This window comes from Macrotis lagotis, chromosome 2 (genome assembly GCF_037893015.1).
Source record: "Macrotis lagotis isolate mMagLag1 chromosome 2, bilby.v1.9.chrom.fasta, whole genome shotgun sequence".
NCBI lineage: Eukaryota > Metazoa > Chordata > Mammalia > Peramelemorphia > Peramelidae > Macrotis > Macrotis lagotis.
This window is the reverse complement of record NC_133659.1, coordinates 226,311,930-226,338,197: the sequence shown is the minus strand read 5'-3', so window position 1 is coordinate 226,338,197 and position 26,268 is coordinate 226,311,930. Positions and strand designations below refer to the sequence as shown.

At 37.6% G+C, this 26,268-nt stretch overlaps 1 long non-coding RNA gene across 1 annotated transcript in view; it reads left to right on the top strand.

The window, feature by feature from the left end:
- LOC141514303 (uncharacterized) overlaps positions 1 to 26,268 on the top strand; it is a 42,563-nt gene that overhangs the window by 11,113 nt on the left and 5,182 nt on the right. The window lies entirely within an intron of this gene.

The window sequence follows — 26,268 nt, the reverse complement described above, 5'->3', positions numbered from 1 at the left end:
GAAGTAGGGGCGACTAGGTGGCACAGTGGATAGAGCACCAGCCCTGGAGTGGAGTCAGGAGTACCTGAGTTCAAATCCGGTCTCAGACACTTAATAATTACCTAGCTGTGTGGCCTTGGGCAAGCCACTTAACCCCATTTGCCTTGCAAAAAAAAAACCCTAAAAAAAACCATTTGAAGTATTCATAAGCTTCACTATGTGTCTGTGACACAAAAAGTTTAAGAATCTCTAGGGCCTGCTTAGAATTAGGAGGGCTTAGGTAAGGACACTTGGGATGTTTCCAGTTAACTTCCTAACCCAAGCTAACTCTATTCAACAACTCTAAATACACCAAAATAGCTTTGCAAGTTGCTTTGTACAGGTTAAATGGATATCAAGGATTTGATTTTCCCTGTCTCTTAAGAAGGCAGTTAGTTGATGAGTGCATTTTAAAAAAAGCATCTACCTTACTCTAAGCTGGCATCAAGGTCCAGTGTTGTGTGGCACTGAAAATGACTCTCCCTTTCCAAGGCATAAGGTTTCTGAGAATACACTGGCAAGGAGGTTTGGAGAAATTTGGCAGCAAGCTAGGGGCCCTGTGCTGCTCTTAGCTTTTCCCCTACTTCTCTTCCTGCTGAGGGTTGCAGCATTAGTACAAGGGGAGCCGTCTGTTCCTTTGCTTACTTCCCTGAGATGCTATGACTTTTGATTCCTGGTTGATTAATATACAGCTGACAGAAACTGTATTTAAGGCAGCTTTAATTCTCTCAGGTCACCAAACTCAGGAGAAACAGAGCTGCAAGGAGCCAGCTCTGCTATAGATCAAACATGGGAACTTTCAAATCATTCTGTGGCCCAATTTCTCACTGCTGCTCACTGCTGATCTTTTGGAGTCAAAGGAGATATTGGAACTAGGATTGGAGAGTCAACTGGATTTGTGTACCAATTGCTAAAAGTGGCTTGGCAGCCTGGATTAGAAATTGGAATTAGGACGGCAAACTTCTACATTTCAGCACTAGGGACAGTTCCTGTCAAAGGAAAGGTACCTCAGGTTCATTCTTACTTGGTTTAAACCAAATCAATGGGTAAATTGTTTGGCAAATCTGATCAGCTAGTAGTTTGCTTCTTTAACTTTAATCCCATCCTTTTTCTTCCTCTCACAGAAAGCTATCACCATCTCCCCAGTCACCCAGGCTTGAAACCTAGATGTCATACTCAACTCCTCAATTTCCCTATCTAATTTGTCATCAAGGCCTAAAGATTTTATTGTTGTAATACATACTGCATAAGCTCTTTTCTCTGATAACCTGCTAAAGATCCTCATCATCTCACACCTGGATTACCTTCTGAGTGGTCTCCTTGCTTCAAGGCTCCCATTCAGCTGCCAAAGTGATCTTCCTAAAGCATGGTTTGATCTTGTCACACACTCCCTCCCCACTCAATAAATTCTACTGGCTCCCTATCAACTCCAAGATCAAATATAAAATCCTCTTTTTGGTGTTCTAAGCCCATTATAAAGCCCTTGACTTTATAGTCTTCCAATCTCCCTTCCCCCAAACATACTGAATAATCCAATGACACTAACCTGTTTATTGTTCCTCAAACAAGACTCAGGATCTCCTGCCTATCTCCTGATGCTGGGTATTTTCACTAGAATGCTCTTTCTCCTCAGCTCTGTTCACTTGGTTTCCTTTAAGTCCTTGCCAGAATTCTATCTTCTGTATAAAGCCTTTCATAACCACCCTTAATTTTAGTATCTTCCTTCGGTTGATTACATACATTTTTCCTGTGTGTGTGTGTGTATGTGTGCATACACACATATACACATATATGTATATATCATTTGTACCTTTTTTGCTGGCATATTGTCTCTTCTATTACACTGTGAGCTCTTTGAAATAAGGATTATCTTTTGCCTTTCTTTTTATCTCCAGTGTTGAGCACAGTACTGAGCACACAGTAGGTGCTTGATAAATGTTTATGGATTTAGTAGCTTATATTCTCTCTTGGTTTTTCCTAAGAAGCTCAGTGTTCTTCTCTAGCTAACTCTCTTCATGGCTGCTCTTCTCCTATTTATTGTAGTCTTCCCTTTTTCTCTCTGCTTCTTGCAGTAGAAGATGGTGATTCCAGGTTCCTCAAGTGAGGCAAACTGCTCCCTGGATCCCTTTTCTCTGTCTTCAATGGCCTTTTGTGCCTGGGGCTCTTATGGTTCTGGCTTAGCCTAGTCCTCTCCCAATCTGCCTCATTAGCATCTCCTGAAAAACAGGATAATTTCTCTGCTTGGCACCTGGATGCTCACTTGCTAGGGTATGTCTGCATGTTTGCCATTTCCTCTTTAGTGCCTTTTATAGACCTGGTCCTTGTTGCAATTCAGGCAGCACCATGGAGTAGCACAATACTGGAAGATTACACTCGGAAGCCCAGTTTGTAAATTATCACCCAGCAGGAGGAGGGAGTGATGAAATGGGAAGGCACCTCTTAACTGGAGAACATGATGCAGAAAACCATTCTCATTTATGAGCAAGATCTTCCCCAGTCATTCTCACTGCTGCTACTAGCTCATCACAAATTAAGGAGAAGCATTAGTATCAGAATCAGAGAGAACTGTAGACTTACTTTCTTATTTTCACCTGCGAGAATGATTTTATTAATATTTCGATCACCCCTCTTAACATACTGGATTTATTCCCCTTCCAGACCACACTATGTTGTGCAGTTGTTGTATACCTGTGCACATATGCAACAAACTTAAATTGACAGACATCTATAGATTTTTAATTTATGTTACACTTGGTAAGAGAAGGATCCAGAGGTTAAAAATTAATAACAAATTTATAGGAATTCTATATGGCTATTATAGAATTATAATGAAGTGGCTGCCATTTGGCAGCATGTGGATAATTGAAAATCAGAAAAAAATAATCTTTACTCTATTGGAATTGTGTTTTTAAGAGTTAAAGACTATGAAAAGGGTCAGCACAGTTCTAAACTGACCCAAACTCTTCTCTGGGGTAAAATAATAACTGGTTGAACTCCTAGTTAAAGTCAGTTTAGTCAGAAAAATCACTTCTTCCAGAACTACAGGAAGGAGAAAAAGGACATAGTTTTATCAACATAATATACTAGTAGAAAGAGCACTGGATTTGAATCAGGGACCTGAGTTAAAATCTTAGATCTGCTTCAGCTTCCTTATCTAAAAAAATAAAGGGTTTGATTTGGTGACCTCTAAAATGGTTTGCAGTTTTGAACCAAGAAGGTGAACCTTAGGCTTAGGGGAGAAAAGAAAAGATGATCAGAGTAATTAATGAAGCAAGGCATATTAGAAGAAAGTACTACAATTTTCTCTAAAAACAAATATGGTTTCAGAACAAGGGACAATAGTACCACCTTGGATTATACCTGCCTTGTAAATGTAACTAATAATTTGGAACCATCATCACCTTCCCAGAAGGTGCAAAAGGAATCTTCTTCTTCCTTAGGAAAAAGAGCCAGAGTCAAATACCCATGCAGGGGGCATTTTGGGATCAAGTAGTCCAGTTCAGTTCTTAGAAGCAAAGGAATGTATATGTCATTTTTCCTTTTTAAAATCAATGATTTAACCTCTGAGCTCGATCTCAAATTTCAGATGGTAAAAATGAGGAAGATAAGTACCAGCCATTGTAATGGTCAGTTAATATTTTACATTCTCATTTACTATTTTGTATGTTTGTAAATGTTCTTCCCCCTCCCCACCTCATCCTCCTGTAGTTAATTTCCCTTGTTTTAACTCAAATGTGGTTTGGGATTGAGGAAGAGGAAAAGGGTGCTACTATCAAAGACAAAGAAATATTCTGGATTTCTGCAGTGACAATCTGTGGGAATCATAAAGGGTGTCACTCTGTATGAAATTCTGGATTTGGAGTTAGGAAGACCTTAAAATCATATATTGTACATTTACTAGCTATGTCAGTATAGATGACTCACTGAACCTCTCTGAGTCCATTTGTGAAATGATGATAATACTATAGCACATACTTTACAAGGGTGTTGTGTGGTTCAAATAAGATAATGTAAAACTTTGCAAACTTTCAAGTACTGTTATAATGTCAGATAAGAACATTTGTTCTCATCTGTTAGCTAAGCAGAATTAAAAGAAGAGAATCAGAATTTCCTGGAGTAGAGTCTTTTTTTTTTTTAGGTTTTTGCAAGGCAAATGGGGTTAAGTGGCTTGCCCAAGGCCACACAGCTAGGTAATTATTAAGTGTCTGAGACAGGATTTGAACCCAGGTACTCCTGACTCTAAGGCCGGTGCTTTATCCACTATGCCACCTAGCTGCGCCTGGAGTAGAGTCTTGACACAACCCAGGTCATTATGCATTTGACAGGGCTTTGTTCAACTCAGGGACGTTCATCTCAGGGAATTCCTAAGATCATGAGTACTAGCCCTGATGAAGTCTGGAAGGAATTTTCTGAATTTCTAACCTTGCCATTTCCAAAGTAATTCATATGGCTTTTCTGTTCATTTAACTAATGTGCCTAATATGCCATTTCAATAGAAGTCAATCATCACTGAGAGAGGGCAGGCTATGGATAAGGTAATCTCTCCTCAGATAGCTTTAATTCAAGTTCTAGAACTTTTGTAGAGTTTTCTCAAACCAGGGGTTCAGACAATTTCAGACAAGCAAGGTCTAGTGTAGGTTCAAATTGAACAAACAAATGCTGCTTACGAATAATGTTATTTCAAACCTGTCTCTTCCTTACCCCCATTCTTTCCCACCGTATCTCCAGAAATTAACCAAATTTGGCAATTGTTTCATCACATTTTAAAATAATTAAGTCCATAAAAGTTTTATTTGGGCCACAAACTTAGAATTGCATCTTTCTGTATTTCAATGTGTATCCATCTCCAAGCATATCTATCTTTTTTCTGCTTCTTCCCACCACCAAAGAATTATAAGAGCAGAAACATCTGATTGCAAAAAATGGCCCTAAAAATTCCTCTACAGTCACCCAGACCAGCTTCCAAGCATCCTCTGTCACCACCAGAATACAACAAACTAAAGAGAAATGTTATTATTGAAACTGGAGTACAATCCAGCCTCATTTTTCCACTTACTCTTCCAGAAATTAGATTTTATAAAGGTTTTTCCAGATAAAAATATGGAAGAAAACCAGAAAGAATGAGAAGAAGAGTTTCTTTCAGTGTTTAAAAGTTTTGATTCTTAATAATTGGAGGCGAAGAGCAGGTGCCATTGACTGAGGAATAGCTAAACAAATTATTTATGACTGAAGATTCATATAAGAAACTATAAATATGAAGAGTTCAGAGAAACATAGGAAGACATGAACTGATGTAAGGTAAAGTAAGCAGTGACAGGAAAGCAACAATTACATAATAACAATATAATAATACAAAAAAGAAAGAACAATAAAATGAAACTGAACCCTGTGAAGTTAATAATGACCAAGACATTTAACCCAGGGGAAGAATTGAAATGCACTTCCTTTCCTGAAGAATTGGGGTCCCATGAGTCAGACATAATCATTGTATATGTTAGTTTTGATGAACTGTTTTTATTCTTCTTTACAGAATCACAGAATTTGAGAATTGGAATGGATTACAACAATTTCACCCACATGCATTATAACATTGGTCATTCAACCTTTGCTTGAAGACTTGGCAGGGGAGGGGGAGGGGTGACCTACCATTAAAAAATAACAACTTTATTACAAGGGAATGTTTATTGAGTAGGGGAAAAGGAGAGATATATATATTCAAGTGATATAATCTAAAAACAAAAAGCATAAATAAAAATTTTTCAAAGATTTGTTGCTTTATCTTAAGCTGTGGGTTAATCATTATTTTCATTTATAAAAGTGTTATGTGGTTCAGATAAAATGATATAAACTTTGCAAACTTTAAAGTGCCATTTAAATGTCAGATAAGAACATTTGTTCCTTCAACTCCTAAGAGAGGGAGGGTCAGGGGGAGAGAGAGTGACACAGAGAAACAGAGAAATAGACAGAGACAGAGGGGTGTGTGTGTGTGTGTGTGTGTGTGTGTGTGTGTGTGTGTGTGAGAGACACTGGGAATATTGACTTCCACTCAGAGGCTATTGGTTGGTAGTCTGTTAGTTGTAGAGAACAGAGTACCACCTTTGTACCTCACTAAATAGTAGGCAGATTTTAGGGTCACTTTACGGAGACATATTTGCCATCCTGATCTGCTCTCAGGGAGAACATCACCAATTCTAGCAAGGACACTAGGCCCCCATACCAGGCTACTTGAAAGAGGAAATGTCAATCTCCACAGGGTTGAACTTATTTGCATTTGGCTCCAGGGTGAGCTTATTGATTTCCCTTTCCAGTTTATAGTGAGGAAATTCTACTCTGATGTTCCAGGGTTTAGTAATAATTATGATAATAATTTGGACAGATTGGATCTAAGATGCCCAGAGCACTTTACAGACATGTAAATGCCTTTCAGAAAAGGTAGAAACAAGTTAGAGTTTTCCCCATTCCAAGGGTAAGAAAGATAAAGCCAAAAAGGAGAATTGTTTTAGGATATTTGCTCAGAGCTGAGAAGTAACCTGTGGTCTCATTATAAGATCATAGATTTATAACTGAATGAAACCAAAGAAATCATTTGGTATGAGAATATTAAAGTCTCAGTCTGCAGAACCCAAGCAAACTATAAAATTCTCCCCTGGGGTTTGAAGCAGACCAAGATAAAACTAGAAATATTTAACAAAATAAATAAAAATATAATACAACATAGATAATGTAACTTTGTGGTTTTCTAAGTCAACATGCATTCTTCAGGGATCCATATCTATTTGTCTTTGACACCACAGGTCTAGCTACTTGACAGATGAGGAAACAGACCAAGAGAGGTTAAGTAACTTGCCCAAAGTTATTTGGTGAGATAATGGCAAGTGAGGATTTGGAGTTGGATTCTACAACTAAACTAAGTGCTTTTCTCACTTCACCTTTCCTTTCCTAATGGTCACACTTTTTCCCCCTGTAATACTTAGTCTGCTATATTCTAGTACATATTCTCCTTCCCAGACTCAGCTCTTATGTAAACCAGTAATGATTCCCCATATTTGACCTAACTTATCTCTACAATGCACTCCAGAAATCAGCTCCTTCACCACTGAGACTGTTGTTTGTCCTTTCTCAAATGGACCAATGACATCAGAGGCTGATGTCTTGACTCATGTATAGATTCAAGTGAGGCAGAGTTGTACAAAGTCATCAGTCTCTCTCTGTCAGAGTGATAGTATAGTTGCAAAACAATTGGTATTGGCTAAGATTGCAGAGCATGACTTTGGGAGCTGGAACTGCCAAGAAGAAACACAATTGAGTTTAAGGCTTTTCTGTGGCAGCTACTCCAAGGAACTGGATTTGCCTAATTCTTCTGATCCAGTGAACAATTCATCAAGTGTTGTAACTACCTCCCTCACTTACTTGGCCAGGTTTTCCTTTTTCTATTCATTTTTTTTTCTAATATCTCCAGAGAAGAGAAAGAAGATTTGAAGCAAATTTCTAGGGCAGTTTTAGTTAAAGGCAGTTGTTGAAAATTATTCTATATCACCCAGAGGGGGTTGGGATAGACTAGGTGTATTTTACAATTGATAGGAATCGTGCCAAATATCTTGAAATTGCAAGTAAGTTCTGATTGAATGGACACTTTTATTTATTGCACACTTACCATCTGCAAGGCAGGTTAGGGGCTGGGCCTACAATGACCCAAAACCAACTAAACAACAACCAAAAATTCCTACCAAAACCAGCCTCTGCCCTCAAGGAGCTTAGGATGCAACTTATGAACAAGTAGATTTATATAGTTCTTGCTTTATATTAATTCACCTTATGGAAATTTGACTTTACAAAAAAGAGTTCTGAGGGAAATTTGCATTCCATAAAATCACCTATATTTAACTTTACCATACAATTCTGTGCTCTTTCTTGGCTTCTGCCCCTTGGTTCTGAGGACTCCCACCTCAAAAACAAAAAACCAAACCCTAATTCTCCCTGTCAAGTCAAAGAAGAACAGTTATATAGAGAGAGATAGCCACCACTGCTGGATAGGGGATTGGTTAAAGACCCCTGATACAACTTCACCTGCTTGCTGGTACTATATGTCTATTCTAGCCCTCCCCTACTACTGGTTCTCTACTGTCCTGTCCTGTTCTATGTGTATCCTGTCCTATGTTCTATCAGGCTCCTATGTTTCCATCTCCTGTCTTTCCTCTTGGTTATGGCCAAGCCCCCATGTGTACTTGAACTATGTGCTGGCTCCCTTCCTCCATGGGCTTGCCTCTCCTTGCCTTCCTCCCTCCCTTCTCCATATCCAGACCAAATTTTCATTACTTAGAGGTCTACTGAATAATACACTTACTAAAGTGAAAATGTTTTTTTGTTTAGGATAATCTGAGGAATGAGAGATTACTAACAATTGCACAGTAGAGGAAAGGTTTACAGTAAGAAGGGAACCAGGAAATTCTAAGACAGTGGTGAGAAAAGAGAATTTTTCCAGTTTCTGGACAAAGTAGGTAAAAGCATAGAGGAGGGAAATGGACTGCTAAATTCACTAGCAAAAAAAAAAAAAAAAGAAAATTGCATTAAGCAGTCCTTAGTATAAGCACAATTAACTCTCAGAGAAACAGTGGTAGAAATAAGGGTGGGTGGAGCTGAGGTAAAAGCGGGGTGTCAGGCAGGGATTCACATTTTGGCTACAGATTAACCACAAAACAGATTATCAGCAATACCCAATACCGAGTTTACTGTAGGAAAACTTACTGATAATTCTCTTGAGAGAATGAGGGCTAACTTCAGACAACCTGCAACGACAACTAGGCAGCCCCATCTGGCAGCTGCTCTTCCCTAAGAGTAACAGTGGGAATCCAAAAGAATGGAAGTATCCAAGTGCAGCTGAGCTGAGAGGCTACAGGCTCTGCTAGGAGGGGCAGAGACTCAGGGGAGCCTGCATTGGAGGCCCAGGCTGGCTTCTATGAGCTATGATTTATCCCCCTGCAGAGACTGCAAGGCAGAGCTGAGATGCAATTCTGTTTGCCAAGCATAACCCTTTTCTCAAAGCTACTTTGCTTCTCCCTCCAATCCCCTTCCCCCAACATTTCTATATGCTTTAAAAAGAGATTTGTAGCCTGGAACAAAGCAAAAACTAGATAATGTTTACCATAAGCAACTCTAACAGGGGCAGACTATTTTCCCTTCTGGACTTTCAGCCTAGGTGGCTCCATGGATTGCAATGTTGACAAAAAGGTGACATTTCCAGCTGTTTTTAGGCTCACTCTTTGATTGCCCACTCTCATTAAGTTCTGATAAACACTGAAAACTCAAATATCTTCAGTAACAGAAGGAAGCATTAAGTGTGAATTACCCAAAACAGATGATGATTATAAAAAGATACTTGTAAAAAGCCTGTGGAGAAATATGAGTTTGAAAAGCAAGTTGAATGATTTTACTTTTCAATAGCATGCACTAATCAATGATGGTAGAGAAGAGTGTTGAATGGAAGAGGGAAGTCAGCTTGGGAAGTGCTGCTGCAGTACACACAATAATGTGACTTTGTGCTTTGTGCTGGTTGGAATGAGCTGGAGTTTTACATCGTGCAGCTCTAAGACTGATCCTCTTCTAGGTTCTTTCTCAGTAATGAGCTACTTATATGGTAAGATTTCCAAGGTGCCTTAAAAGCTGCCTTTCCTCTGAAGTTCCTTCTGATTTATTGACTGATATCTCTAAAGACATAAGATATCTAATTAAAAATATAAATGTCTGTGGAAGAGGTAATACATGATGCTTGATTTTAGCTGATCTGGAAAGCAGAATTTTCTGAGGAAAATAATAAGCAGGCTCTGGGTCAAGAAAAGGCAAATAAAGGTTTGAGTGGAGTAGGAGGAGGTAAGCCAAAGGGCATAGAAAAGGTTTCCTTAATACTCCTTCTCAACTTCTCTTCTTAGATTTTCTTGGTAACCTTATGGCTCTTCTTGATTCAATTTTCTTTCTATAAAGATGATCCCTAAATCTGCATATCTAGAATACTTATTTTCTAGAGTATCAGGCCTGTGTTACCAGCTTCCTGCTGGACATCTTCACATGATTATCTCCTTGGCATTTTAAATTTCTAAAATCAGGGTGTCTGGACTCCAGGTTAAGAACTAGAATGAATTATGAGCAGGTGCTCTCAACAAAGTCACTTTAAGCTCTTTGTGAAATGGGAATGATAACTTCTGTTGAACTCAAATCATTCTTATGAGAATAAAATGAAACAACAGATATATAAACATTTTTAAAACTCTAAAATGCCACATAAATGTAAAGATTCTTATTTTTAGTATACCTAGTATGACCCTCCATAAAAGTCTTCCTTAAATGTTTCATTATGAGATGGAAATGATTCTGGGGTCTCAAAAGAGTGAGTATAAGCTCTGGCATGGTCACCTATCTGGAAAACCTTCACACATAGAACTGCCAATAGACTGTTTTCTGGGGATCAGCCTAAGTAAGCATGGATAGACTCATCACCAGAAACTTGGTGGTAGGTGAAATATTTTTTGGCCACAAGACCCTTGAAACAAATACAAATACAAAATGGCCCTTATCAATGATCCCCTCCTAATGCTGTAGTGATGGTGGCAGAGTGACAGAAAAGGGGGCAGAAGGTGCTAAGAATCACATGGTTTTATCTGTATATTTAAATGTTGGTTTTTCTGATTGTACAATGTTTGTCTAATTATCAGTAAGTTTATCAGTAACTGGATAACTTCAATTGTTACTATAAATGAAATCAGAATAGAGGTGAATAAAACATTTGGCAGAATTGGTTTTATCATGTGTTGAAAGGCAACAAGGAATATGTCATGAGATACCTGATCTTGTAGTACTAATGATGAGCATAACCAAAAAGACCAGTATGAAGATAAATACAGCTTATGAATTGCAGAAAGTAAAGAGTCAGACAAATTATGTTAATAACCTGACAAGATTTCTCCAAACCAAATTAATAGCCTTTACACTACCCCCAACTTTTCAGAAATAGAAAGGGGGCACTTAAGAAAATTAAGCTGGAAACAAAAAGATGACCAAAAAGACAACCTTTGCCAGAAATTACCCTTTTATTCTTTATGAGAATGATCTGTGCACAAATTCTCAAGCAGCCTTGAGAAAAACCTAGCTTTAAGGTTTCTCCTCCAACCAAGTGCTTCCCTTGTACATATTAAGATCATCTAATATTCCTTGAATAGTCTAACAACAGTTTTTTTTCCTTTTGATGGAAAGCTGTGGTAGTGGGGAAGGAGTCCGAACCTATTATTTAATTGGCATAGAAATCTCTACCAATATATATCAGCAACTTATCTATAATTTACAGTCTTAAAAATCTAGGATAGTTGTGGGAAAGGGGGAAGAAGAGGGTATTGAGAGGTTAAGTGTCTTGTGCCATAAAATAGACAGAGATAGAATGAACCTCAGAGGTAATATTAAGGGTACCATGTATCTTCTTGAGGGCAAGGGTCTACCCCCCCAACTGTTTTTGAATCTGTGGCACTCAGATCTGACACATTTTTCTTGTTGTTTTGTTGTTCAGTCATTTTCAGTTGTGTCTGAGTCTTTGTTACACCTAGTAAATACTTACTAAATACCTTTTTATTAATTGATTTCCATGACCCTTCATAAAGCAGGAGTTGAATCTAGGTTTTCCTGATTACAAGACTTGTCCTCTATTAACTATAGCAGAGATGTCCAAATGCAGCCCAGAGGTCTTATGCAGCCATAACATTCCTGAATGCTCCAGAACCATGTTAAAATGTAATTGGGAAATATTTGACATAATAAATAAAAACATAATAAACATAGCTAATATTGCATTTTAAAGCTAAATCAATATGAAACTTCAAGAAATCGTTTTAAGTATGCCTTAGTTTCTGAGTTTGATACCAGTGAACTACACTAAAATGCATCTTAATCCTCTAACTATAAAAAAAACAGGAAAATATTTGCCAAAGGGGTTTATTACTATCCTGGAAGATATCATATCTTTAGTCCAAATGCAAAAAGATTTGCCTAAAGATGTTGAAATCCTCTTCCTGTTCCTATGCTGATTGTGATATTGTGCTGATTGCATCAAGTCCTAGAGCATAATTATTTCCTTGGTGTGATTCATGAGTACTCTAAAGAAAATGGCTTAATAATGTATATAGGAAAAACCAAGTGGATGAAGGATGAATATTGACCAGATTATGACATGCAGTTCTATGGGCAGCCAAATGAATTAGTCTGTAAGTAAATATAAATTGGACAAGTACTTCCAATGGTCAATGAGCTAAGCCCACAATTGAACAGGTGAAAGAGAATGGAAGATATATATATATATATATATATATATATATATATATATATATATATATATATATCTCAGAAATCACACAATACTTTCAAGGATTCTAATCTATTATTCCCTGACATAAAAACCTTTTTCCCCAATACCAATCAATAATCTATTGTAATATCTAATTTCTTCAAATTGTAGAACATTCTAATTCCAAATAAGCAAAGTTGCAAAAAGGACAATAGAGAGATGCATAATAGATGATTATATAGTGAAAGTAAAGGATAAGAGATGGATAAATCAAGTGCTCCACTGGTTTTCTTGAAATGTCTTAGGGGAAGGTATCTACTGCACTTGTTTTATCCTCAGCAATTTAAAAGATATAGTTTCATTCCATGGGAACTGGATTTCCAGTGGGAAGAGGTGTTGGATTTGGAGTCATTATTTTAGATCTCTCATCTATTATCCTGTAAGTTTCTTGAGGGCAGTATCCATGTCATATCTAAACTTTGTATTTCCCCTAGTGCTTAATTCAGTGCTCAGTGTATGGTAGACACTTAGATTAACCAGCTCTGAAGATAGAGAACCTAGGTTGATAAATAGAGAAGCACTTAAGTCAAGATATCATAATATAGGAGAGTGTGTACTGTATTGACACGGAGGAACCTTGCATTCTGGGTTTGGAACATTGTCATTAATTTAGTTGGGAAACTTTGAGCAAGTACCCTTTCTTGGGTACTTCCCTCATTGTAAAAGCAGGGAGTTGGACTATAAAATCTCCGAGATAGTTTTCAGGTCCCTAAAATAATTACTAACTCTAGAATTTCATAGTTTTATGGTTCTGTGTGATGAGACAGTGGGTGACAACCACCAGAGAGGCTAAGGTACTTTGCCTCCATGCCATCTGGCTCCATTTTAGTGCCAGGGAAAAAAGGTATACAGAGGGATGTTGGGACAGTCACAGCCTGTGGGGTTATGTGGAGCATGACTGTGGGGAAACAGTAATGCCAAATCTTTGGGGCTGATAGCAGATCATCACATATCATCATCATAATAATAATAATACCAAGGAGATGACACAGATAGCAAACCTTTCCTCTGAAAAAATTTCCAAGCTGACCTTGATGATAGGCTTGGAATCTCAGGGGTGCCATCTAACCAAAAGACAAGTTACTGATATTTCTCTTTCCCTGATCACTCTAGGGAGGCAGAAGTTCAGATAGAAGATGCTGTCATAGGCAAAAGGCTCCCTCTGTCCTAGATGCTTTGGAACTTCACTGGCTTGAAAAGTGGGGGGCTGGACAAGATGCTCTCTCTGTGTCCTTTCTAACATAATGTATCTATCCCTTATTTCATTATTCTTGGAATTATCACCTTTTGTTTTCTTTCATTCCCATCTGTCATACCCCTCTACCCAACCTGTTTACTTCCTAAGACCCTCCTTTCTCCCCATCAGCCTCTTTTCTCACATTTTCTCACTCTACTTTCTCTAACCCAAACTCAATCTTTAATGAGAACACTGCAGACTTTATGCAGCAAGGGAGTATAATGGAAAGGGTTTTGGATGAGATTTACATTAAAATTCTAGCTATAATATTACTAACTATGCAGAAACAAGAAGCTCCCCTCACCGTTTCAGTTTCCTCATTTGAAAATATGAACAGGAATACATAGGTTACCAACCTCATGGGTATGTTGTGATAAAAACACTTTGTAATCTTAATGTGCCATTGAGATGGATTATTATTTTCATAAAGCTACTTCAAGTTTCAAGATGGAGCAGCTGCACAAGTGAGACCTTAGTATATCCAGCACACCCAGAATGTGAACACCTACCTCTTCAACTAGGTTTGTTCCCCTATGGTCCCAACTTGCAGTGGATTCCCCCTTTACAACCCCCAAGTAAAGACTAAAAAGGGGAGAAAGAGACAAACCATTTAAACCACAAGATGTCCCAAAGGAGTGAAATCTAGAGAATTCCAGACTACTAAACAATAATATTGAATGACAGCAATAGTTGTTTTTTCACATAGTACTTTTAAATTTACAAAGCACTTATAAATATCTCATTTCTTCCTCATAATAACCCTGAAAGTATATGCTATTATTATCCACATTCTACAAATGAAAATACTGAGGCAGACAGAGATTAAGCCACTGATTTAGTGTCATAGATCTAGAAAGTGCCTAAGGTTGAATTTGAATTCAGGTCTTTCAGATTCCAAGCTCAGTTTACTAGCTACTAAAACACCTAGTACCTCAATTAAGCTTGCTTTCTGGCTTCCCAGTTCCAGTCACTATTAATGTACATGCAGATTTGCTCTTGTATCTGAGAACTTGACTTTTTAAAAATGCTGTGATAACTGAATTTCAATAAAAATTGGTTTCTTTTGCAATACTATATAGTTTATTTTTATGAATTTAAAATCATTCTTTTGAGGAAAATTGTATAGGATTCTCACTACTGTCAAGGGGGTCCATGAAACAAAAAAGGTTAACCCTAGCTCACCCCTCCTCCCCTGCACTTTCCCATATGCATTTCCTTTCCTTCCCACTTTGTGTGGGGGCTTAGAGAGAGCCCCAGGAAGTGCCTGCGGCAGACTCAGGAAAACTCCACTAAAAGTTGCTTCAAACTTTCACCACTGCTCTCTATTTGCCATTCCTCTACTGCAGCATGCCCCCCAAATGCTCAACTTCAAACATCTTTCAAAAGCAGTTCCCTTTTCCTTGCTCCTGTTTCCTGCTTCTGCTTCTCCTACCTGATTCACTCAGAGCTGTCACAATCTCAGGTTGGTGACATCTATCTCTGTAATATCAGCAATCATTACCATGGAGAATACCCATAGTCCCCTGAGACTCTCGGGAAGGAAATAATAAAACTCCCTGGACTGGAAGGCTTGTAGAGGGGAGGTAAAAGAGTCAGTATTATTTGGTCTGAGACTACGGAAGGGCATTGGGTAACAAGACCCTGAAACAAGGCTCTACATTGAAGACTGGTTGCTGAAGGGAGAATGTACAGGCTCAGTCTCACCCCCTGGAAGAAATTCATGTCCTGAGATGGTACCAGCCTAAGGAAAAAAGCTATAATGATTTCAAGTTAGTTAAATAATGGGATATTTTGTCTGACACTCTCTGCAGTGTCTGGCCAGTAGTAAATGGTAAAGCAATAGCTCATATAGTGCTTTTTGGTTTATAAATTTAATTTCTTATAATGATTTTGGGAACTAGGAAGTATTACTCTCTTCATTTTCCAAAGAAAAAAAAAACTGAGGTTCAGGGAGGTAAAGTGATTTGTGCTTATTCACATTACTAAGCAAATTTAACCATAAGAAATGATACCATTCAGACATGAGCCAGGCACCATTGCCCCTTATTCATCTCCCTTCTTTCTCATTCAGCACAGTAACAACTCTGTACCAACTCTAGGAGGCTGGACTACTCCCTCTAATGGATCATCATACCTTTGAGGCTCAGCTGAGGCTTTCCCTAAGTAATTCACTAGATAAGGAAGCAGAATTCTGTTAAAACGTGTGTGTGGGGGATTTGAAGGGTGGGGTGAATGTTAGTCCATTAGGAAGAATGACATTCATAAAAATAATAGATCATCAGAGGTAGATGGATGTGGTGAGTGCAATATCCTAAACAACTCTCTTCCATGCAAGTTAGCAGGCTAGTTTTTCCCAACTGAAATTTTTCTTGAGGTTTTTGATTGGCTTAGGCAACTAAAGACATTAATAAAGACATTACTTTCTGGTCACTTGAGTATAAAATAATCATGTGAAACTGTAACCTTATTTAGAGACTTAGCTGGAAGACCAAATAAGCAACTCTGAGGCAGGGAAGATTCCCTCAGCTGAATCAACCCATAGTGTCCTAAAAGCATATCCTTGTTGAATAACCTTTCCCTGCCATGCCTAAGTAAATCTCCTTTTGTGAATTGTTGAATGACATATGGACATCTTGTTCCTTTCCAATACTGAACCTAAACCCTCAGGATACTGCCCTAAATCAGACCCAGTTAAGAAGAGCTTATTGGGCCAATCTGGGAATTTTAGGGAATGACTTTTTCTCTTTTATTCGGTCAGTACTATTTGTATTTGGAATCAGAAGTCATATATTTGAATTTTCTATAGCAGGGATGGGGAATCTTTTCTGCCAAGGCCATTTGGAATTTATAATGTTATTCTAGGGTCATATAAAATTATCATCTTAAAAATTAGCCTACTATATTTGGTCAAACAATTTAATTAATTAACCCCTAAAAAGCTCCTTAGACTTATTGAATTTTGAGTTTCACCTTAGGTTGCCTTGGCAGTGCCAGACAAAATGATTTTGAGGGTCTTTTATGACCCTTTCCTGACCCTGTTCAACATGATACCTCTGTGACTTTGTTCAAATAATTTTCTTTCAGGTCATTGTTTTATTTCTCAATAAAATAAGAAAATTGGACTAAATTATTTCTAGGGGGGTTTCTAGGTTTAAATCTTTTGATGTTATGGTCTCTTCTATTCACTTTGTTCTCTTTGGCATTTTCTTTTCTAACCCTAACTTCTTTTATTTGTCTCCTTTGCTCTATTGACTACTTTTTATTTGAGATAGAACTCCCTCTAGTCTGAACCTAATCAGAGTTCTCAAACTCAGCCGAAGGGAGATCTATATAAATTAGCAATTAGCTAATAATCCCCAAATACCCTCTGCCTTGTTCCTGTCTCTGCTTATTTATACTGTTTTTCCTTTGACTAGATCAGACTTTCTCTGAGCTGGGTTGACAACTATGAGGATGATTCTGATAATCTGTTTCTGGGAATTTCCTGAGATTTTTCCTTGACCGCCTGTCAGCAGGATCTTTGCTTCATTCCCTCCCTACTCACTGCTATGAGAAAATCTTATTTTCAATAACTAAGGAACTGCTCCCTTCAACCTCTGCTCTTATAATTATAACTTAGTAGATGCAAGCAGAGTTGACATAGAGCCTAGTGGGCATTGCTTTTCAGTTGTCTGAATCTGCATAGAAACTCTCAGGAAAGGATATAGGCAAAGAGCCAACAATTCCTATTTCTTCTGGGTAGCTAGATAATCTCTGTCACATACAGGGACACTGAACATCATTGCATGCTGGAAGAATGTTACATTATGCTAGTCTAGTCAAATAGGGTGAAGTTCATTAGAGGGAGGTGGTGGAATATAGAGGGTTGGGGAGGTGTCATTCGTTTTTTGTTTTTTTTGGTCAGTATCTGAGGGTAGATTTTTTTTTTGATGTTTTAATTATGTGTTTTTTTATTTTGAGTTTTGCAAATTTTCCCCTAATCTTGCTTCCCTCCCCTCACCCCCCCACAGAAGGCAATTTGCCAGTCTTTACATTGTTTCCATGTTATACATTGATCCAAATTGAATGTGATGAGAGAAAAAGCATATCCTTAAGGAAGAAAAATAAAGTATAAGAGATAGCAAAATTACATAATAGGATATCAGGGTTTTTTTCCTAAATTAAAGGTAATAGTCCTTGGTCTTTGCTCAAACTCCACAATTCTTTCTCTGGATACAGATAGTATTCTCCATTGCAGACAGCCCCAAATTGTCCCTGATTGTTGCACTGATGGAATGAGCAAGTCCATCAAGTTTGATCATCACCCCCAAGTTGCTGTTAGGGTGAACAATGTTTTTCTGGTCCTGTTCATCTCACTCAGCATCAGTTCATGCAAACCCCTCCAGGCTTCCCTGAATTCCCATCCCTCCTGGTTTGTAATAGAACAATAGTGTTCCAAGACATACATATACCACAGTTTGCTAAGCCATTCCCCAATTAAAGGACATTTACTTGATTTCCAATTTTTTATAGCCTGTTTTTAAAAAAAAAAATTGACTCAGTTCTCTGTATATTTTAGAAATGAACCCTTTGTCAGAAATACTAGTTGTAAAGATTGTTTCCCAGTTTACATTTCTTTTGATCTTGGTTACAATGGTTTTGTCTGTGCAAAAGCCTTTTAATTTAATGTAATCAAAATCATCTAGTTTGTTTTTAGTGATGATCTCCATCTCTTCCTTAGTCATAAACTGCTTCCCTTTCCATAGATCTGATAGGTAAACAAGTCCGTGATCTTCTAGTATGTTTATATTGTTTTTTATGTCCAAATCCTGTATCCATTTGGATCTTATCTTGATATAGGGTGTGAGGTGTTGGTCTAATCTAAATTTCTTCCATACTAACTTCTAATTTTCCCAGCGTTTTTATTTTATTTTATTTTTAGATTTTTCAAGGCAATGGGGTTAAGTGGCTTGCCCAAGACCACATGGCTAGGTAATTATTAAGTGTCTGAGACCGAATTTGAACTCAGGTACTCCTGAGGTACTCCAAGGCCAGTGCTCTATCCACTATGCCACCTAGCCACCCCTTCCCAGAAGTTTTTTTTATCAAAGAGAGAGTTTTTATCCCAATAGCTGGACTCTTTGGGTTTATCAAACATCAAATTACTATAATCGTTTCCTGCTATTGCACCTAGTCTATTCCACTGGTCCACCACTCTATTTTTTTAGTCAATACCAGACTGTTTTGATGACTGATGCTTTATAATATAATTTTAGGTCTGATAGGCTAAGCCACCTTCTTTTGCACTTTTTTTCATTGAATCTCTGGAAATTCTTGACTTTTTATTTATCCATATGAATTTACTTATAACTTTTTCTAACTCAAAGTAATTTTTTGGAAGTTTGATTAGTAGGGCACTAAACAGGTAGTTTAATTTTGGTAGAATTGTCATTTTTATTATAATATCTTGACCTATCCATGAGCATTTGATGGGGGATGTCATTCTGATAACAGATCATGGGCAGGTTATTAGGAGAATAAGAGGTCCATCCCTCAGACAGTCTGTGTCCCAGTCACATGAGATTTGCCTTGAAAGATTAACATAAGAAGTGATATTTTATGGGACTGGGAGGTAAGAAACTGGGATAACAAGAGGAAGAGGAAGGACAAGTTCCATTCACCATTCAAGTTAGAGCTCTCAGAATTTGGGGTATGCATGCATGGAATGACCTGCAGAATCTGATACTGAGCAAAAGGAACAGAACCAAGAGAACAATGTGCACATTAACAACATTATGAAATGATTAACCTTTATGGAAGCAGCTCCTCCTAGCGATTCAGAGAACTAGGAAAACTATATCAGACCAGCTATGGACAATGTTATCCCATCCAGAGGAAGAAAAACAAAACAACCCCCCCCAAAAAAATAACCCTTCATCTTATGATGAACACTTCATAAAAATTACTACTTATGTGTCTCCCTTAATCCTAATTCTTCATAACAAAAATGACTAATCTGTAAAGATGTTTATCAAAAATATGTATATACACTGCTAACCTGTCTGTTCACCACTGAGGGGAGGAGGGTGGGAAGGGAGAGTGGAAGGAAATTTTGTACCTTAAAAATATAAATGTATGGGGGTGGCTAGGTAGTGGATAGAGCACTGGTCCTAGAGTCAGGATATCTGAGTTCAAATCCGGTCTCAGACATTTAATAATTACCTAGCTGTGTGGCCTTGGGCAAGCCACTTAACCCCCATTGCCTTGCAAATATATGTATATATGGATAAAAAAATAAAGATGCTACTCAAAAAAAAGAACTTGAGGTACCAAAATAATAAAGTTTAGATTCTTTATCCCAAGTTTGTGGACTTAGAAATGCTTTGATGCCTATATTATAATATATACTTTTCTTCTATAATCACTTTCTATTTTATGCATTTAATAGCATTATTTTGAGAAGAGTCCAAAAGCTTCACCCCAGTCAAATAGTTGGCTCAAAAATTGGCCAAAGGGTCTACAACACCAAAAAGGGCTAAGAAACTCTGGGTTAAGAAAAGGCAATTCTTTCTGATAAGGATTTCCAGTTAATGATCAACTTTTCCTTATAGCAATTCCTATTTTAAAAAGTATTCTATCAGTTCACAACCAGGTATTTTCTGGCATAGTCCTATTAAATGCTCTCATCCTTTTTTCATACCCCCTCACTTCATTAATATTTAAATCAGGGAACTTTTGCAGTCAGTTTTCTAGCCTGCTAAAAGCAGAGAGAAGAAAGTGAAAAACAAAATGGAAAATGAAGATTAGGTAGAAGAAAAGGCATTGGGGGATGGGATGTATACAAAGGAGAACCAGGGAAGAAGCTCTGAAGAGTGGCACTAAAGGTAATCTCCAACTTTATTGAAACTTGGGATATAGAAAGCGAGAATCTATCATCCCTGAGTTGAGAATCTCTGTGTGACATCATTCCTGGTCAAGAAGATGGCAGAGAATGGCATAATCAAAAATTATGATAGAAAATACCTTATGGATTGGGAATTTTGGTGGAGAAGACCCCAAGGATCTTAATAGCCTTCTACCAATAGGATCATTAGAATAGGTTAGGAAAAAGAACTATTGGCTATAGACACATAATGGATGGAAGAACATTTGTAGCCAGTATTCATTACAGAAATATTGCCATCCTTTGTGCTCTTGTTGACTTTTGTGAGTACTATAAGAAACAATTTAACAAACACAAGTGCCTACTGTGTACAGGATTTTATACTAAGCTTTAGAAATGAAAAATGACATAGTCCTTGCCCTCAAGGAATTTACATTTTATTGCACAGGGGGATGATGAGGCACATATGTGTCACTTCCCCTCTCCCACCTTAATCCCAAGATATAGAATGCACAATGTGATAGAAGCCTATAGTACTGAATGAAAATTATCAGCATATCTTAATCTAAGGACCATTCAGAATTATGACAACTAGAGGAAATGACTATTCTTATCTCTCCTTGTGTTAATGAAATATGTTGGGGTGGGGAGGAGGAAGAGAGAGAGAGAGAGAGAGAGAGAGAGAGAGAGAGAGAGAGAGAGACACAGAGAGAGACAGAGACAAAGAGAGACTGAAACAAAGATAGACAGTAGACAGAGGGACAAAGAGATAGAGAGAGAAAGAAATTGATAAAGACAGAGTCAAAGAGAAAGACAAAGAGACAGATAGAAGCAGAGAGCTAGAGACAGGGAAACACAGACAAAGACATAGAGAGACAGATACAAAGAAATAAAGAAATGAAAATAGAGAAAGAAAATCCCCAGATAGCAGTACTGTCAATGCTGTTGTTGCTGCTGCCACAATCTTGGGGCAGAATTATGTAGAACCCACATGGAGCTGATGCAGAGTAGACTATCTTTGACTGTGAGAAGAATGAGGATGAGGATGCTGCTGCTGCTGCTGATTTTCTTTTTTCACTTTTTCTTCCCCTCTTACCTTTCAAGGGAAAATATGCTTTCATTCTAAAGGGTATTTCCATTTCTTTAAGGTTTATTTTAAAATTTTAATCTAGTATCTACAGGCTGGTATTAATGTAAAATTGTGGTTAATGTAAAGCATTATTGGTCTGTATATATTTGATTTGTTCAATGACAGTTAAGAGATAGATTATGGTAATCTAAACAGAGTACATGAAGGAAATTCCCTTTTTAAATTGCTGGAGAATTTTCTTATCTGGGGGCTCAAAAATGGACAAAGATATTTTACTGATAAATAATACTATAACTTCCCTACAAAAGGGGAAACAACTAATTCAAATCAATCTATATAGTCATAGATTACCCTGGTCAAATAATGTGCTAAATCAGTGGTGTTTAAAGGAGAAGGTAATTTGGTAAGTAGAAGCCATCTAGGTCCTTTAGAGGCAATTGGCTCATTGTCTTTAGTAAAATTTCCTTTCCACTGTTCATTTCTCTGAGCATATCCAAAGAGACCCAATGTTCCCCATCCCATTCTAAGAATATTGTTTTTAAATGAATAAAATAAATTATATAGAATTACAAAGAAAACCAGTTGCATTGATATTATGTTTTTAAAATATTTTTAACAAACCAGGTTCACTTGGTTAAAACTCCTAGAATAAAGGAAAAGTTACTCCTTCCCAGAAGGGAGAAGTTGGAAAGAATGGTTCCAAAATATAAGGGTGAGAACCATCTAAAAGTTAGATTTCCTGATAACCCAAACAACACTAGTCTCCTGCTATTTTTACATACAGATAAATATATATCATAAAATGATTATGTGCATAAAATGGGATATCAAAGAAGTATGAAAAATTCAAAAAGGGAAGGATCAGGGAAGATTTCATGGAGGATGTAGTTGTATCTGATGAAAAAATTAGGAGAATTTCAGGAGATAAGAGAGAGAGAGAGAGAGAGAGAGAGAGAGAGAGAGAGAGAGAGAGAGAGAGTGGTTCATGGGGGGAATCAAAAAACAAATCTGTTCATGATATGGAGGATAGACTGTGTAAATACATGGGAGATGGAAAAGCTAAACAGGTTGAGAGCAAAAGAAATATTCATGGTCTTTGTCTTCTGGGTTTTATCCTCTAACAGAGGGAAGGGACCAGTTCAAGACAATCTTAACCCCTCAATGGGAATTCTCATAGGAAGAAATGAGGCAGTGTGGTTTAACTGAAAGACCAATCAATTTGGAGTAGATTTATATCCACTTTGGATTTAGATCTAAACCATATTGAAGTCATGTGGAGTCTTTGTGTCCTTGAATAAATAATTTCCCCTCTCTTGGTCTTCTTATCCATAAAATAAAGGGTCTAGACCAGATGTTCTTTAGTGCCTTTCAAGCTCAGGGATGTGTAGAGTCATCTGCACTTTGAGAACTCTTCCATAGAAGGTAAGGCAAATAAGGGAGGAACAATTGCTATATTCCTACACAATTTGTTCAGTGGCCTTATTTCCTGGGAAATTCCCTGGCCCTCAGAGAGTAACTTATTCTTTCCCCTGATCCCCATTTCTATAATTTCAGGGACTAGCCTTATATATGTGACTACCTCAGGACTCATATACAGAGCTGAGCAGTTTCTTGATAGAAAGTGGCCAGTGAGAACAGGTCTTCTCACATGCTGTGTGTCTTTAAGTAGGGCCTACTTCAAAACAGAGTCATGGAAGATGTGGGTAAGACAGAGTTAGTTCTGGCTAGAAACTCATTTCAGCAGTTTCTACAACTCCAAAGGTCTGACCTCGGCCAAAATGAACCTGTGCAACATCTCCCTTGTTCATCCTTCTGCACCCTGAGCTGGACAGTTCTCCTAAATCTGCTGCTGACAGTCCACAGCCAGGAGGAAAACAAATGAAAGTGCCCTTAATCCCTTCTTCTTACCGTAATTAAGTTTTAAAAATCACAATTAGCTGAACTCTGGTTTTAGCAGAGCTGAAGAAGCTGGCCCCAGGGAATACCACTGCAGAACAACCACAGAGAGAGGCTGGGCAAAGGGCATTTTTTCTCACATTCCATTCTCCTCACCTTCAAACACAACAAGCATTGCAGAAACTTCTTTTCTCTTAACCACTTCCCAGATATAGCCAAAAATTATAGGAACATCCATATAGCAATGAAATGAATCTTTGATGTCATCTAGTCCAGTTTCTTCAATTTTCATTTGAGGAAACAGAGGCCTGGCAAGTCTAAGTGATTTACTCAAGAACATGTAGTGGGAGAATCAGGATTTAAATTTATGTGCTCTTATTAAAAATCCATCACTATTTCCATCACATCACATATATTTGTTAGCTAGGACGATGTTGAACATAGGCATCCACAACAGAGCTCTAGTACTTTCATATTCCCTTCCAAAGGAAACCTAGAGCAATGAAACACTTGCCCAATACCACACAGCTAGATAGGGCCAGAGCTAAGACTGTTGGGTACCATACAGATTCCTTGGTTTTCAGTTCCCACTCTACCATGCAGCTCTTTTCAAACATGTACACATTTTAAAAATCAGAATAATTGACTTATATTTAGCCCTTTAAGATGTGCAGACCACTTTTCATTCATTAGCCCATCTGATCCTCACAACAATGCTAGATTATTACATTCATTTTGCAGTTCAGCAATCTGAGGTGAAAGGTTAAATGATTTGCTCAAGGTGTTTTAGTTAATAAGTATCTGGAGTGAGATTTGAACTTGTATCTTTCTCATCCTACATTCATCATTCTGATCTCTATACTAGATTACCTCAAAAGAAAACAAACGTTTCACTATCAGTCAAACCCCAAATTCCAGTCTTGGAGCTCATCCCTGCCTCATTGTGCTACCTTTATGGGAGATATTAGTTCTTGCTGTTTTTGTTTAGGTGTTTCAAGTCATGTCTAACTCTTCATAATCCCATTTGGAGTTTTCTTGGTAAAGATACTAGAATGGTTTGCCATTTCTTTCTCCAGCTTATTTTACATATGTGGAAACTAAGGCAAATAGGATTAAGGGACTTGCTCACAGTAATATAGCTACTAAGTATCTGAGGTCAGATTTAAATTTAGGAAGATGAACCTTTCTGAGTCCAGGAACAGTGTTCTATCTAGCTGCCCCAGAAATATTGATATAGTTTTAAAATGTTTACATGTTTGAGAAGGGCTACATGGTATTCTGGCTTATAGGACTAGTTCTATTATTAATTAGGTACTGCCTATAGTTATGTCCATGACAGGAAAACTCTTCTTGTGGCTTTGACCCTTTCCTGAGCATAACCTGAAAGGTACTTCAATTGGATACCTTTATGTACTGTAAACCTACTGCCCACTGTAAAGACAAAGCAAGAAACACCAAGGATCCTAGGTTGGAGAAAATAAATTGTTATTCTCTGTTAAAGACAGACAGACTTGCCTTCAGTCACACCTACTTAGAATCTGCCTGGAAAAGATTCCTAAAGAAATCCTAACACATTCAAAACACACAATACACATGGTACACACATATTAATATACACATCTCAAAAATCCTCTTATAAACCCAGAATAGGAAGGGAGAAGTAAATGATACCTAGAGCCCTGGTCTGAGATTCTGAAGATGTCCATTTGAATATGTCTTTGCTACTGCCTTGGACAAATCACTTGACATTTCCAAGGTTCTGTTTCCTCATCTATCCAATAGGAACATCCATATAGAGATGAAATGAATCTTTGATGTCATCTAGTCCAGTTTCTGCAAATAGCATAATAACAATGAATGGAGTGCTAAACTCGAGAGAATCTGGGTTTGAATCTAGGGATGAATGCTTAATAGCTATGTCTTCCCTTCTTGGAGCCTCAGTTTTCTCATTTGCAAGATGAGGTTAATAACTACACTATCTAAAGATTTGTTGAGAAAATGAAATAGGATAATGTGGGTGAGCTGCTTTATGAATCATATAAGTGCTATTATTTTTCTCTTAGGTTTCATTCCTAGTTTTCTTAAGGCACAGGTCCTAATACCATTCAGGACCTGAGGATTTCTGTCTGATTTAAAGATCTAGATTCTCTTTTGGTACCAACTTCATTGACTTAGGATTTGGTCACTCACCATCTTTTTTTCTGTTTCTCTTTATCTCTGCACAAGAATAAGTGTTCCTCTTCAGGAGTTCTTTTCCCCACTTCCTCCTTTCCCACCAAATCTCTTGTTCTCTCTTTCCTCTTTAACTGCAGTTCCTTCATCTCCTTCATTTCAGATGCTTTTTGCCATTTTTTTCCTTACTCCATTCTAATGCTTATGCCAATTACCCTTGCCTTAGTAGTTACTGGAGTCTAAGTTATTCCTCTTAACTGCCTCCCTTGGAGGACTGAACTTCCATATTTATTGGTTTCTTTCCCAGATTTTTGTCCAGATTGAAAGATTAGGTTCCAGAGAATCTTATACTTTGCATATGTAAGCACTGAACCATCCAAAAGCCTTTTCATTACTCCCAATAATATGTGAATATATGAAAGATCTATGCTTTTTTTGACCATGGGGAATGCCCCCCCCATTTCCCTGATATGTAGATAGAATTTAGCATTCTATCTATAGCATTCTGCTTTTCATTCTCATCACCACCACCACTATCATCCAAAACAACAGTAATAATAAATAATTGAGATTTCCTTTACTAAAGTCCTGTGGCATTCTTGAAAGCTAAT